Source organism: Thunnus thynnus, chromosome 19, assembly GCF_963924715.1.
Source record: "Thunnus thynnus chromosome 19, fThuThy2.1, whole genome shotgun sequence".
Classification (NCBI taxonomy): domain Eukaryota; kingdom Metazoa; phylum Chordata; class Actinopteri; order Scombriformes; family Scombridae; genus Thunnus; species Thunnus thynnus.
In genome coordinates, this window is record NC_089535.1 from 1279236 (window position 1) to 1295581 (window position 16346).

Consider the following 16346-nt stretch of genomic DNA (forward strand, 5'->3'; position numbering starts at 1 on the left):
TGTTATACAGTACAAGTAAAATAAGCTACACATTGGTAGAAAACTCCGCCAGTTATATTAAGTTTGCTGTCTGGTAATTATGGCATCTATTTAGGTAAATTATCAGGAGTTTATTGTAGCTAAACTAATAACGGAAAGATAACAATCGAGGTATTGAAACGGTTAGCTGTCTGTTAGCCAGTTGACTAGTAAACCGGAAACGGAAATGATGCTGGAATTTCTCTCTTGCTCAGATGTTGATATAACAGGCTCGTTCAGTCAATGGATATGAGCCCCTTCACGATCACCACACAATGCATACTAGTTAGATTCTTTTTAAATTATTTCTTTATTTTAGAGAACACGTGTACAATAACAGCATGTACACAAACAACTGTCCATACCAGGTGTACATATACAAAGTTATAAAAAATATTTTGAAAAAGTAATACAAATTCAAAATAATGTATCATCAGTCAATAAGAAATTTATCAAAAACACAATAAGTTTTAATTGCCTTCTTATTCTTAAGGACTCTTATTGTGGAGCCATATTGATGCGTTCTTGATAAAAAATTTCCCAAATTTGATTTGAAGTCCTCTCATCTCTTCTTGTGATGAAATTAAAAGCACAAAAAATACAAATCTTTTCCCGTCTCATTGCCTCAAAACATATGAAAATGTCTTTATCCTTGAATTGGATTGTTTGCCGAGTTTCCTTCTTATATTCTTATATAATACTGAACATCCACCCAAAATATTCTGGTAAACATACAGTGATAAAACAAATGACACATTGTTTCTTCTTCTAGTCCACAGAAATTTAAAAATATTCAATATTAATTCTAAATCTTTCTAATGTCTTTTTTGCTGGATATATTCGATGCAAAAGGAAACCTCTTTAACTTTTTTACTAAGACAAAATTTGTCCCCAACTAACCATTTTTTGCCAATTAATTTCTACATAATTGTTAGTAATGATTTAAAATTAGTTCATCATTTTACTTTGAAAGTATTAATTAATCTTACAAAACGTAGTACCTCCAGACCACCATTTCTTTTTATGTTGTATAAGATGTCATTTCTTAATAATGACATTTGTTCCTTCAAATTAAATTAAATTAAATCTTATCTATGTTTTGTATATTTCAGGAGGTTTTCCAATGTTAAGGACACACAGACAGATCTGGATGTTCCTTCAGCTTTAGACAGAAAAACACCTCCCGGCTCGCTCTGACGTCACGCACGAGCAACGATAACCTGACGAGATCAAGTCGGCTGCAGCTGTTCTCCGCTGACTGCAAGGATCAGGGCATGATGGGAGAATGGATGTCACCTGATCAAAGAGCTGATTGGTTCAGGAGTTTGATCAACAACATGACGTTTTATCTTCATTTTGGATTTCAGTTGTCTGATCTTCTACTAAGAATTCAAATGTGTTGATGACAACTTTTATCATCCAAAGAGACAGAAAACATTCAATAACCAAATATTACAACAGACACAATATGAAGATTACATCATTATTTAATTATTGTCCACATTATGAACTGAAATAACATTTCATAACTTTTGGTAACAAGTGTGACTTGAAGATTTTCATCTGTACAGATGTGAAGCTCCGACAGTCTGAATATTTGACAGATAAATGATATAATGTCTATTTCTGCTTTTTATTTCCTCTTGCAATAGTAGGTTTGATTTGTGTTTTACTTTATTTGTGCATCATAAAATATTATGTTTTTATACAATATTGAAACATTTGATATGTACACAGAGACATTCACATGTAGGTAACAAACATACTTTTACCTGCATAAACTCAACTATTCATTCATTTAAAGTAAATAAACAAAAAAGAAATAAACTTAAAAGGAAAATCTGTGCAGGAGAGAAAAGAATCTAAAAGCTTATACAAAGATCTCTCCCAAAAACTCAAGAAAAGATAAACTACATAGAAAAAAATAATAATTTCATTTTATTAGAATTTCTTTCTTTCATCAATGAGATGTGAATGAGTTTGATTAGTGTGACATCAGCTGATTACAGTCGGCATGTTGACCAGCAGGTAGTGATCCGCTTGCTGCAACAGTTACATTTCTATGTAAAATAATTTAATAGTCTAATATTGGAGATTACAGAATAAATGTTGTTTTGATTATTGATTATAGGTCATTTTAACAGTTTATATTCTATCATACAGATCAGCATTAAAACAATGTTAGTGATTGATCAGCTGAGCTTGAGTAGATTGATCTGATAACATTTTATTAAATCAGGATCAGATCTAACAGGATGTAAATATTTCTGTGACTTCCTGTAGATTCTTTGAAAGCTGCTGGAAACTGTCTGACTTGACTGCAGCTTTTTGTCACTTCCTGCTGATTCTGCCGCCTGATCCCTCCACTTTACAAGAAAGGAGCAGTTCATCTGAAACAAGCCTACTGATCAGCTTTCCAATAAGGAGGCGTGTCGGTCGGTAAAAGACTTCTGTGAAAGCTGCTGAGGTGTATCCTCGATCGTCACCTTTCAGAGCAGAATAAGACTTTGGGACGACCTGCAAGATGGCGGAGCAGAACGACTTCCAGTTCAAGTGAGGATCGAGGAAGCTCAGGTTTCTGTAATCCTCTACTGTGATACAGAAACCAGGTTTCTGGTTTACATGACAGGACAGAAATCAGCTGAGCGCAGAGAGTCGACTGTAAACTGGTTACTGAAGTGCAGCTGAACACACTGATGAAGAGTTTTGATCTGATGAAGCTGAAAAGAGGCTGAACTATGAGAGGAAGTATTGATAAGAAGAAAACCAACAGCTGCTGTCAGTATAAGATAAACTCTGGCTTTACTTTCACTGAAGTGGATCAACAAATGATAATTAAACATTAAACTAAATCAACAGTTATATATCACAGAGGAGGCGGTTTCCCCGAATCACACTATTTAAAAGACATTTCTTTAAAAAACAAAAGAAGTATTTACATCAACATCACACTTAATAAGATTATAATGAAATAATGTTTGTAATGTTTAAACATTTATATGAACAGTGTAGAGCTTGTTGTCTACACAGCTGTCTGATGTTGTTCATCTTCATCACTGCATCTTTACCAGCCTGTTCGTTTAGCAAACATGTATCGCATTGCTGCTCTGGTTCTTTCATCCTCTTGTTGTTTCATCTCCTTCAGCTTCTTGACCTTCTCTGTGGCTCTGATCTCCTTCATCTTCTCAATCAGGAAGTCCAAGTGGACATAAGTAGACAGTGAATTATCATTCAGAGCGATCCGCTCTAGTTGCTCCACATATTGGTAGACCTCTGTAAGCAGCTGAATCTTCTCTGATTCCAGTTTTTCCATCTCTGATTGAAGATTTTCCAGAAGGCTCTTCTTCTGTTCACGATCTACCTTATTCTTTTCATATTTCTGTTTCACATCTTCAAAGGTCTTCTTAACTTTCCTGGTCTTGTTCACATATCTCCACTTTTCTTTCACATGATCTGATGCAGGACACTTCCCTGTACAAACAGTACAGTGACCTCTTTTCATGACATCACAGTGTTTTGGACTTTGGGCCACTGTGCATCTTGGATAGTGACAGTTCTCTTTACAGATGTTACAGGTGACAGCTGCTTCATAAAAAAACAAACCCCACGTCCCTCCATCAATAGGCTCTCTCTCTTTGTAGACCTCATCAACTTCTACAGTGAACTCTTCATTCTTCTTCATCTCTTGTTTATGTTTCTTCAGAGCTTCTTGAGTCTGTTGGATCTCGTTCTGTTTTAGTTCAATCAGCTGGATTCTGTCTTTCAGGTTATGGATGCAGGCTGTTATTCTGATGCGTACGTTCATCACTTCAACAGTTGTTATCAGCTGTTGAGGTTTAGATTTTTCCAGGAAGTCTGTGAATCGATCCATTCCTGTCTCTGTTACCCTCCATGCGTTCTCTAAAGCAACCTTTGTTTCCTCTGTTCTCTGTGTGGTCTGACGGTTATTAAACAGGAAGTGAACGGGCTGATTCTTCTCATTTTTGGCACATTTAATGTTTGCAGCTTCAAGAGCTTTCAGAGCATTTTCAGGTGTTATTCCATCTGAGTGTGTGATGAGAGCGACGATGTTCTTCTCAATGTCTTTTCCAAACAGAGACGTCACTGAATCAAAGACGTACTTCTGTCGGTCACTCAGTTGATTCAAACTCGCCTTCAGCACCAGACCCACTACATTAATTTCATGAACTCCATCTACTGAGCGGAACAAGTCCAATAATCTTTCATTGACTTTGTCATCTTGTTTGATCCCTCTGGTGTCTCCGTATCCAGGAGTATCGATGATGGTCAGAGAGAAGGGCAGAGTTTTACCTTCAAAACCAAAGATCTCGTACAAGATCACATCTGATGTCTGACTCTCTGTCTGACTTCTCTTCTCCTCTCTCTCTACGATCTCAAACCAGTTGTTTTCCTCAAACTTCACTCCCATGGTGTAGTTGAACAGAGTGTTGATCAGAGTAGATTTTCCTGTTCCTGTTTCACCTACAAGTAAGATGGTTTTGTTTTTCTTGTTCAGGTTTTTCTCACCAACAGTTTTTCTTGTCAGATTTCCAAACTTCTCTTCCTTTGGTCTCAGCTGGTAGACATCAGGGGATCCTGAAGAGATCAGAGAACTTTTGGAGATGATGTCCTCATAAGTCCTGTAGAAAAAGCAGAGATTCAGTCAACATGTTCTTTTCTCATCAAACTGACAAATTAAATACAATCTAATTATTTTTCACAGACTCAGATTACAGTCAATTGAACAGGATCTCCTCCTGCTTCGTAACATACCAACCCAGTCTCACATCAAAATGTTTAATACCTACGTTGGTCCACAGTGCAAAACGGATTAGTTTCACAATAACGGCTCTAAAATTGTGAGATCCCTACTTTTTTTTTTTTTGCCTGTTCTTTTCTACTGGACTGCGTCCACATCATGTGACTGTCAAGTTTCTGTCTGCAAAAACAAATAAAATGGCTGACATTTCTTTTATTCTCAGTGGAAAATGCAATATTTTAGGATAGTTTCAATATTAAAATGCGTTTTGATGACATTTCCAGCAAGAAATGTGCATTTATTTTCATAATCTTTGTTCAGTGAATGTATGTGATGTTTAGTTTGATAGTTTTTATGAGGGTTGTTTCATGTCTCGCTAGAAACTGTTGCTATGGTGGTTGCTATGAACCCTGCTGCTGAAACCACGTATTTGCATGTTGTTTGAATCATTGTCTTTGTATTGTGTAGTTATCTGAGCTGTTATGTTATTTGTGTTATTTTATGTAGGCTATGTATGTTAGAGCAGAGAAATTAATTGAATTTGAAATCCAGAATTTGAAGCTTTGTGATTGGCTGACTGGAGTATCAGCTGCCAGGAATTATTTTCCTTCCTGTCAACGTGTCAACATTTTCTTTTAATGATATCTTTAACAATTTTTAACAAAAAAACACAAAAATGTCCTTGATAACTCAACAATATGATAGATTCATGTTAAGACCATCAGTTTTAATTATTTCTCTTTCAATTCTGAGAATTGAAGGGTTTTTATTAGTTTTCAATTGCAGAAGCGGCTTCATTACCCATGAGCCTCCACGACCGTTATTATGGAGACAAACAAAGGTCACTTTGTGTTAAGCTACAAAACTTTTATTTACTATAATATCTGCTATTTACTTTTAATTACTGAATTTATTCCATACTGATTAAGATTTTTGTGTGCTGTTGGTTCATTGAGTTCTCCCACCCCATTCACACACACACACACCCACACACACACCCACACACACACACACACACACACACACACACTCACACACACACTCACACACAAAGGACCCTATCTTACGCCTGGCGCAAAGCGTGATGCAAGTGTCTTTGTTATTTTAAGACCGACACAGTTGTCATTTTTCCCGTCCAGTGCCCACGTTGTTAAAATATCAAAGCGCACTTGCGCCCATCAGAGCGCCCCTTGTCATGTTGGTCTTAAATGAGGTGTAGTCAGGTGTATTGTTGGCGTGCTACTATCTTGAGGCAGCAGAGAGCGATCGCACTATTGACCAACAAAAACCTGGTCTAAAGTCGACGCAATGTTTCACTGTTATTTTAAGGAGCATTATCAAGACGGTAATATGCAGCTACACAACATACACTCTGCTTGTTACACACACAGGATGCACAGCAGCACACAAACATGCAAAAGGTAAAGAATAAAAGGATTACAATGTGATAGATTATTATTGTGTATATTAACATATTTGAAAAAATACATGTCACAATGCTTAGTCATAATATTTATCAGAATTAATTAATCGCAGTAATGACGGATTAAACTGTTTGATTATTTAACCAAATACACAGACAAAACATGTAGGTATTTAAACAGACGGATAATAACTGATCAGACACAGATCGACTTTCCTGCTGCATCAATACATGATGACATGAGGAAATAAATGAGGTGAAAACAATGATTAAACTAAAGAAGGAAATAAATCTGCACAGCTTCTAGCTGCTGCCAGCAGCAGGATCAGAACCTTGGAGAGCTGATTAAGTCCTGATAACTGTGTTAATGATTCTTTACATGATTAATATTAATGATTTCATTTTTGAACAACATTTAACAAATATTCTTTAACATTTTTGAGAGTACAGTGATCAGGTTTCCATACTTTCAACAATTAAAACCCTGCTGATTTGACCTGTTACTCCCTGACTGAACAAAACGATTTTAAAGAAACCAAAGATGTAATTAAAAAAATAAACCTTTTCAAAAACCAAACGAAGATACATTTGCAACAAATTAATGAACAGGATGTTAAACTGGTGGTCTGGGACCACTGAGGGTCCAGGAGCAGCAGTGTGCCCGTTATGGATCGTGCACTTTCACTTTGCGCACCAGCAGATCAGTTTCCTCTGCAGAGAAGCTTCCGTCTCACTACTTTGCAAATGTGCCGTCATAATAGCAATCTGCCAAGGTGCAAGTACACCTGGCTCTTAAAGGGAATGGGAGACGACACTCTGATTGGTTTATTGCATGTTACGCTGAAAACACACCCATGATTAATGAGGAGACTATGGACAACCCCTTTGAACCATGCGCCTGGCACAGCGACCATTTTTCCGCTGTTAAAATAGCAAAAGTGGATTTGGACACACCCTAAATGCACCTCCGCCATGTGCCTCAGACCGCCCACTTTAGATTGTTAAAATAGGGCCCTTTGTGCGTTTGACTCCTTTTTGACTAAAATATCTGAAATGTTTGCAAAAGTTTTAATATAGGTAATAACTTTCTTTGTCAGAAACGCCTTTCTGTCAGGTTTAAGTTGATACCTTTCACTGTTCAAACATGGGGGTGGAGTCATGGACCGGTCACTACTCATGGACTCACAGCTGGGGGCCGGAGAGGCTGGTCTCTGCTGATGGATCCTGAAACAACAAAAGACAAATTAAAGACAGTTTAAACCTGAAAAATGTTGAAATTTGACCAGAATGTCACTTGTTGAAATCTAAGAACCAGACAGATCATCTGTAAGAGAACAATGGAGGAGAGGTGTTTTCATATTCACTCAGATTCAAAGTGTTGTCAGTTTCAGTCTCATCTATTCCTCCTTGTAGACGGAAGAATTGTCCAGCTGATCTACACAAATAGGGGGCAACATTTCACATCCCTTCCCCTTCCTCCACAGAGATAAATTACAACATAACCCTGAGTAACAACTGAATAGTTACACACATGCTCCTAGGATAGGTGTCAGTCATAAAATGTCAGAGAACTCACTGATAGTAAAACAACTTTTTCTACCAAACAGCATCATCTTTTCATTAATTGCTGCCATTTTACAACATAGTCATCCAGTAGAGAACTAATTTATTGATATGATATTTCAATATCAATCCAGCTTACAATGATGTGCCACAATGCCAAATATCTCATGGTGCAACTCAGTGCAGTTCATCGGATCAGCTGATATGATCAGCTGATGTCTCATCTGGCCAGTGTCTGCAGCAGCAGCTGGCTGCTCTGACAGTGTAGGTGCAACTTTCCAAACAGGTGTTATTTGGATAAACTGACCACATATTACTACCATATTACCACACATACTTTAAAAAGTGCTACAGTGACAATCTCAACAGCATTCAGCCTGGATCCACCATTACTGCTAGGGCTCAGGGCAGCTACTTCTTCTTCCTCTCATGTTGGACTGAGGGCAGACTGGATGCTACAGTGACTCACTATCGCCCCTGTGGTACAAAGTGGTATTACAAGACCATACAGGCCAGACAGGGCTGGAGCTAGCTGGTTAGCATGCTAACTTCAGTAGATATCTCTGTTACATAGTACATATAGGTCTATGACATTACGTCAAAACTGTGATTTCTTCACATTCTGATAAATTTAGTTAATTTCAGAATGTTTAAAACTAAAATTCTCAGATATTCTTACACATTATACCTTTAAAAAATAAGTAGCCTAAGTTATAAGAACTTAATTTTTTCCATTTCTTAGCCCTGAGGTAATGGTTGAAATAATCTGTGTGGCATAAAAATGTCATCTTAATGAGGTTAAATAAAAAAAAAGAGCCTATCCTTAAAGAATAACCGTTTGGCCCCTGGCACCTTCATGCTGGGGCCCTAATGATATAGCTACTCTAGATGGCATTACCCTGGCCTCCAGCTCCACTGTAAGGAATCTGGGAGTTATCTTTGACCAGGATATGTCCTCTAACTCCCACATAAAATAAATTTCAAGGACTGCCTTTTTTCACTTACGTAATATTGTAAAAATCAGGCACATCTTGTCCCAAAAAGATGCAGAAAAACTAGTTCACACATTTGTTACTTCTAGGCTGGATTATTGCAATTCCTTATTATCAGGCTGCCCTAACAAGTCTCTAAAGACTCTCCAGCTGGTCCAGAATGCAGCTGCACGTGTATTGACTAAAACTAGAAAAAGAGATCATATTTCTCCCATTTTAGCTTCACTACATTGGCTTCCTGTAAAATCTAGAATAGAATTTAAAATCCTTCTCCTGACTTACAAAGCCCTTAATGGTCAGGCACCATCATATCTTGAAGAGCTCATAATACCGTATTATCCCACTAGAACACTGCGCTCCCAGTATGCAGCTTACTGGTGGTTCCTACAGTCTTTAAAAGTAGAATGGGAGGCAGAGCCTTCAGCTGTCAGGCTCCTCTCCTGTGGAACCATCTACCAGATTCGGTCCGGGGTGCAGACACCCTCTCTATGTTTAAGAGTAGGCTTAAAACTTTCCTTTTTGATAAAGTTTATAGTTAGGGCCGACCAGGCTCGCCTTGGATCAGCCCTTAGTTATGCTGCTATAGGCCTAGACTGCTGGGGGACTTCCCATGATGCACTGAGCTCCTCTCTCCTCCTCCTCCTCTCCATCTGTATGCATTCATGTACCATTAATGCATGTTACTAACTTGGCTTCTTCCCCGGAGTTTTGTGCTTTCTCGTCTCGCAGGAAACCTTCAGCTACAGACCGACTGCTGTCCAGCTTGATGCCCACCACTGCTGCTATTATTATTATTAGTCATTAGTCATTATTAGGCATATTTCTATTCTTATTATTGTTGTTATTTTTATGAGCCCGGTTCTGCTTGAGGTTTCTTCCCGTTAAAGGGGAGTTTTTTTCTTGTTGATGTCACAAAGTGCTGCTCATGGAGGAAATGTTGAGTCTCTGTAAATTAAAGAGTTCAGTCTAGACCTGCTCTATGTGAAAAGTGCCCTTGGCGCTATATAAATAAAACTGACTTGACTAATATTTCTCTAATAATGTCCTCTTGCTGTTAAGCCGCTAATCAACATGAAAAAATCCTAAAAATTAAAAACATTGATCTGGGTTGTCTTCAATGACTGCACTGTGCTCACAACAATATGCTTGACAAACAGCATGTAGCTGGAGGCCTTTTTTGTCTGAGTTGTGCTGCTGTGATCCTGATTGGTAGCTGAGCTGATTGCTGACAAAACACATCATCAAGGTGAACAACGTCTTTTACCCTGCCATGCTGTGTGCAGTGGAAACATACTTGAACTGTGCCAGCAGGACTCGACTACTCGTAGCTGATCATGGCATGACTCAGTATGACGACCACACGATGGAAAAACACTACAATTCTACAAAACACATGTAGAGCAGAAGGACAGACTCTCATGATCCCTCCCTCCAGGATCTTTGAAAGGGTAAACAGCTGGTCCACTGATCCAGAGTAGCATTTTAGTGTATACAGTCTACAAAACTTGGTTTGTTCAATGGTTAAAATCCAGCCTTTGTTATTTTCTTTTTATCATATTTCATTTCATTTTAGAACATTCAATGTATTTTCTGTGCATCTGATGCACAAACGCAGAGGACATGACGTAGCTAGGTGTGAAGGATCATGAATATTAATGACTGGTAATAGATGTGTTTTTATTATGTTTCCTGCAGCCATGCAGGTTCACTTTGGTCTGGGTTACAATATTTATTTTATTTACTGGTTCGCTGTAAATTTCAGATGCTTTGTGTGTTCATTGTTTTAAACTTGGTGTGATGGTGCTACTGGATGATTAGTTATGTAGCTCGCTACTGTCTCTCGATTTCCTGTCTCTCCAGTTACAGGGCGTATGAATGAATTGATTATATCATTTAGTGAGTTATGTTATTTCTTGTTTCTGTCACAGATCTGGTAGTGCAACATGCTTCAAATGAGAGCAAGAGGACGTCTCTGTAGTGTAGAGTTGTGTTTTAGAGTGTAGTTATCAATGAAAGCCTGTTTGTAAAGCACTGCCTACAGCCTGTTCAGAGTTACTCACTCAATGTTTTTGGTTGCTGTGTGTGTGTGTGTGTGTGTGTGTGTGTGTGTGTTATAAATTTCAAGTGCCTTGTTGTATTGTTACCTGTACTGTATAACGTGGCTGTGGCTCAATCAACAATAAATCATCTTCTGATTAGGAATAAACCTGCATCCTGTGTGTGAACTGTCCATAGCTGAATATGCTGCTACGCTGCTTTGACATACAGCATGTTGGTATTAAAGTTTGTTGTCTGTTGTGTGTAAAATCTTCTAAAACTGGTGTAAAATGTCTTTGGCCATTCAGATTAATACAAAAATCATGAATGTTGCGCAGCATTTAATTTGACGTCATCATATAAACTTTCTCTCAGCACCCCCAACTCTGACTGACTTCCAGCATCCCCAAATCCAGGACCAGGACAGAATCCCCATCACTTCACCTCAGTCTGAGTTTGAACGATCCGCCACCTTTCCAGCATCCAGCATAAACTTTCCAGAGAGACTGAGCAGTGTGATACCTCAATATTTAGATCATATCCTCCAGACCCCCTTCTCTGTCAGCCAAGACAGCCCCACAATGTCCAGAAACTTCAGCATCTCAGAGTGTATCTCATCAACTCCTTGTTTTTAACTCCCCCTCAGTGACCTCCATCAGAGACATGGAGACATGTTCTCCTCGTGCTCCTTCTGTGAGCACAGAATCTGCAGTGCTTCTGGTCTCCTGATACTGTCTGCTGCTTCAGCTTCCCCTCATCAGCAAATGTTCAAAAGCCTGAACAATACAGTGACATTATCTTGACTTACTGTTTCTTTCTTTTGGGAAGAGGAGGTGAATCCATGGTCCTATTGATCTCTACGGACACACAGCTGGGTTCAGGAGATTCTGGTCTCTGCTGTGCAGGATTTCAGGAACAACTTCACCTACTTCCAACGTCTGTGGAGAAGAAAACAGTCTGAAGTCAAAACTCAAGCATCACTTTGTTGTTGTTGATGGTGGTTTATGATATTATTTTCTACAGTCTCTCTGTAAGTAATCTGTTGTTTTACAACAAATATATATTTTTTAATATATTTGTTGTTGTAAATGTTAATGTTTTTATCATATTTATTTGTATTTATATTTTTGTATAGATGTGTGGGATTATGTGACTGTTTTTGTGATTATTTCAGACACTGATAATGTGTTTTATCTTGATTATGTATCAAGTCCTGCATGAATTGTTCATATAATGACGTCAGCATGAGGCAACTAATTTGGTGTCTATATAAACTTTACTCTTTGTCATGTTTGATAATTGCTTTTTACAGTCAAACAATTTTTGGGAGCTAAGTTTGCTTCACTTTAAAGAATCCATATACAATTTAAATTCTATCAAGAAGTTACTTAAGTTTGGGAAATGTAATGAGTGCTGGTTAACAGTAAGAATTTATGATTAAACTTTACTTTACTTTACTTTTGTATATGTATCATTAAACATTAATTTTAAGTCAACTGACAAAAACTTCAGGCATTCAGCTTAAAGACCAATCCACATTGAGCCTGATCCTGTGGATAGTCTGTTGCAGGAATTAATAATAATATTAACAACAAATAGAAATAAAACATTAGACTGTTTTCAATAATAATTTCCTACCTGTTGTATGATGACAAGTCAGTTATTGACACTCCCTAAAAACTCCCTCTGATTGGTTGAAGGAGTCAGATAACCAACTTCAGACTGACTTCAGCACAGAGAAACACATCTGCAACAATATAAAACATGAAAATGTTGTTGATGGATCATCATTAACATTGAAAAGCAACACATTCACACATGACTATATGTCACCGTCATCTCTCCTGCTGTTGGAGCAGTTATTGACCCTGAACACAAACTGTTAACAGATCTGATCTGAAGACAAACACAAGATATTCACACAAACACTTTCAACAACCGAGCAACTCATTAAACTAACAGTGAGAGCAGAGAGGAGTCATTAAACACTGAAAACTGTCAGTTATGACCTTACCATACGGAGAACAAGAACAAGTGAAGAAAAGGAAAGTTAAATAGTTCAAACACCCAAACAGAGAGGAAGGAAGGGGAGGGGGGGAGTCACAAACACACTCAGCCATCACACATCCTGCTGCTGCATGTTGATGAGATCACTACAAAATGGCTTCCTGTAACTCCTCTCTGACACTCACAATAATACAATTTACTGAGCTTTGAGAATTTTACATTATTCTCAAATTTGTGCCTAGTTTATAAATGTTAAATGGTTTGTCCTCCTCCACTATGTGACTTTGTGTTCACTCGCTCAGTAAGTTCTATTAGATCCTCCAGAATATCCTCTATACATGATTGAACCATTTCATCACACTGCATCTGGACAGTCAGCTTTCTCTGTGAAAACCACAACTCAGTGGAACGTCCTACCTGATGATATGAAGAACTGCAGTTCAATCAATACATTCAAGGCCAAATTAAAAAATCTACTAAAGACCAATCAGCTGTGTGACCACTGAGTCTAAACTCCATCTATGGTCTTCTCATTAGTGCAGGTAGTCTTGCTTTTAATTCGACAAGTTTACATTATTAATTTCTGATTGACATTGTGGGTGTATGTGATGTGTTGTTGTGTGTAGCTTTGTATTTTGTATTTTGTATTTTGTATGGTTTGTTCTGTGTGTTTTTTTGCTTTGTACTGTTTGTTGTTGTGCTGTTGTATGTTTGGATTGTGGGGGACTAAAGATGTAAATTAGCTTTGAGCTAACTCCAGTGTATCTTTAATGTTTAAAACTGCACACTGTCCCAATCAATATCACAACGGTAGATATGAACTTTCTTTGTTAACTCAGGCTTTCTGCTTCAGGCTCTGTGTGCGTCCCCATTAAATGGGGCATTTGACGCATCATTTGACTCTTTATGCACAAAATGGACCGATTGCGTGCCGCCTGCTTCAGTCAGGAGGAACAGGTCATTATAATGGAGAGCTGTGAATAATATAAAGACATTATCACAGCAAAAAGCAACACTGTTGCAAATAATGCGAGAGAGGAACGCTGGCAGAAAATTGCTGATCGTGTGATTTCATTAATTAAAAAACTCATTCATAATTAGTTAATATACTTATTTTACCTGTCTGTGCCTCCCACATCCAGAGCTCTTAAACTTTAAACTTGATGCAGCAGATTTAAATATTCAGGTCTGACTCCCATAATGAAGGATCAGTGGAAATCACTTTAGATTCTGGCCAAATCAAAGTGAAATATTAATATTATAGATTGAATATTATCTGTGATGAATACCAATAGACTAATCAATTTTGTTATTATTGTTATATTTTGTTCAAAGTATTTTTTCATTAGTTTTTAGATTTTTATCAGTTTGTCTTTTACAATTTGAAATACAGTTTGATATATTGTAACAGAATCCCATCCCACAGTAACCCTAACCTCATTACACATTTACAATATGACATCAAATCAATCAATATTCTAATCAGTGTTCTAATAGCTGCAGTATCAGCAGTGTTAAACAGACTTGGCAGCAAATCAGGTGGTCAGTGAAAGGACAGCGCTTTTTATTTAAGCCGAAACTCAGAACATAACCTGCTCCAGACCAGGTTACGTTTGTAGCATAAGTTACCATGGTGATGTAGCAGGTTAAAAGAGAGTTACCATGGTGATGTAGCAGGTTAAAAGAGAGTTACCATGGTGATCTAGCAGGTTAAAAGAGAGTTACCATGGTGATGTAGCAGGTTAACAGAGAGTTACCATGGTGATGTAGAAGGTTAACAGAGAGTTACCATGGTGATGTAGCAGCTTAACAGAGCGTTACCATGGTGATGTAGCAGGTTAAAAGAGAGACACCTTTGTGACATTGAAATCCTGCAGGTTCAACATACCTCACTGATCCACTAATCTCTGTTCATAGTAAAACTCTCAGGTCGTCTTATTCCTGCAAAACAACAACATCAAACACAATCTGATGAAACAAACACTGTTCTGCTTCTTACCTGTTCAATCTGATCCCTGTGAGGTCATTTCTTCTGATTCTTCAATCTGAATTACTGATCAGACTGTGACTCCTGCAGCGCTGCTTCCTGCTCTGTTAGAACAGGATGAACTGTGTAAAACAGGAAGTTACTGTAAAAAATAACGACCACAGCAGATGTTGTAGGTTTGGTTTCAGCAGCACAATGAATTCTGGGATTCAGACAAAATAACAATCTATAAAACTATCAAATGTTATTTATTTACACACATTTAGATTACGTTATAATTAAATATATCTTTGTGCCACAAGTCTTACAAAATGATTATAAATGTGTCCTTCCTGTAAATATCTGTATTATTGGCACCATCATATCTTGAAGAGCTCATAATACCGTATTACCCCACTAGAACACTGCGCTCCCAGTATGCAGCTTACTGGTGGTTCCTACAGTCTTTAAAAGTAGAATGGGAGGCAGAGCCTTCAGCTGTCAGGCTCCTCTCCTGTGGAACCATCTTCCAGATTCGGTCCGGGGTGCAGACACCCTCTCTATGTTTAAGAGTAGGCTTAAAACTTTCCTTGTTGATAAAGCTTATAGTTAGGACCGACCAGGCTCACCTTGGATCAGCCCTTAGTTATACTGCTATAGGCCTAGACTGCTGGGGGACTTCCCATGATGCACTGAGCTCCTCTCTCCTCCTCCTCCTCTCCATCTGTATGCATTCATGTAACATTAATGCATGTCACTAACTTGGCTTCTTCCCCGGAGTTTTGTGCTTTCTCGTCTCGCAGGAAACCTTCAGCTACAGACCGACTGCTGTCCAGCTTGATGCCCACCACTGCTGCTATTATTATTATTAGTCATTAGTCATTATTAGGCATATTTCTATTCTTATTATTGTTGTTATTTTTATGAGCCCGGTTCTGCTTGAGGTTTCTTCCCGTTAAAGGGGAGTTTTTTTCTTGTTGATGTCACCAAGTGCTGCTCATGGAGGAAATGTTGAGTCTCTGTAAATTAAAGAGTTCAGTCTAGACCTGCTCTATGTGAAAAGTGCCCTTGGTGCTATATAAATAAAACTGACTTGACTAATATTTCTCTAATAATGTCCTCTTGCTGTTAAGCCGCTAATCAACATGAAAAAATCCTAAAAATTAAAAACATTGATCTGGGTTGTCTTCAATGACTGCACTGTGCTCACAACAATATGCTTGACAAACAGCATGTAGCTGGAGGCCTTTTTTGTCTGAGTTGTGCTGCTGTGATCCTGATTGGTAGCTGAGCTGATTGCTGACAAAACACATCATCAAGGTGAACAACGTCTTTTACCCTGCCATGCTGTGTGCAGTGGAAACATACTTGAACTGTGCCAGCAGGACTCGACTACTCGTAGCTGATCATGGCCTGACTCAGTATGACGACCACACAATGGAAAAACACTACAATTCTACAAAACACCTTAGAGCAGACAGACAGACTCTCATGATCCCTCCCTCCAGGATCTTTGAAAGGGTAAACAGCTGGTCCACTGATCCAGAGTAGCATTTTAGTGTATGCAGTCTACAAAACTTG

The 16346-nt window shown here is 38.1% G+C and overlaps 1 protein-coding gene and 1 long non-coding RNA gene across 2 annotated transcripts in view; both read right to left on the reverse strand.

Annotated features, from left to right (window-relative positions):
• The window catches only part of LOC137170626 (uncharacterized), a 303513-nt gene that overhangs the window by 70200 nt on the left and 216967 nt on the right, over positions 1–16346 (reverse strand). The window lies entirely within an intron of this gene.
• On the reverse strand, positions 11606–14906 carry LOC137170644 (uncharacterized). The gene is made up of 3 exons (XR_010924641.1): positions 14799–14906; positions 12431–12539; positions 11606–11730 (listed from the first exon to the last, which is right to left on the reverse strand). It is a non-coding gene; the product is annotated as an uncharacterized lncRNA (long non-coding RNA).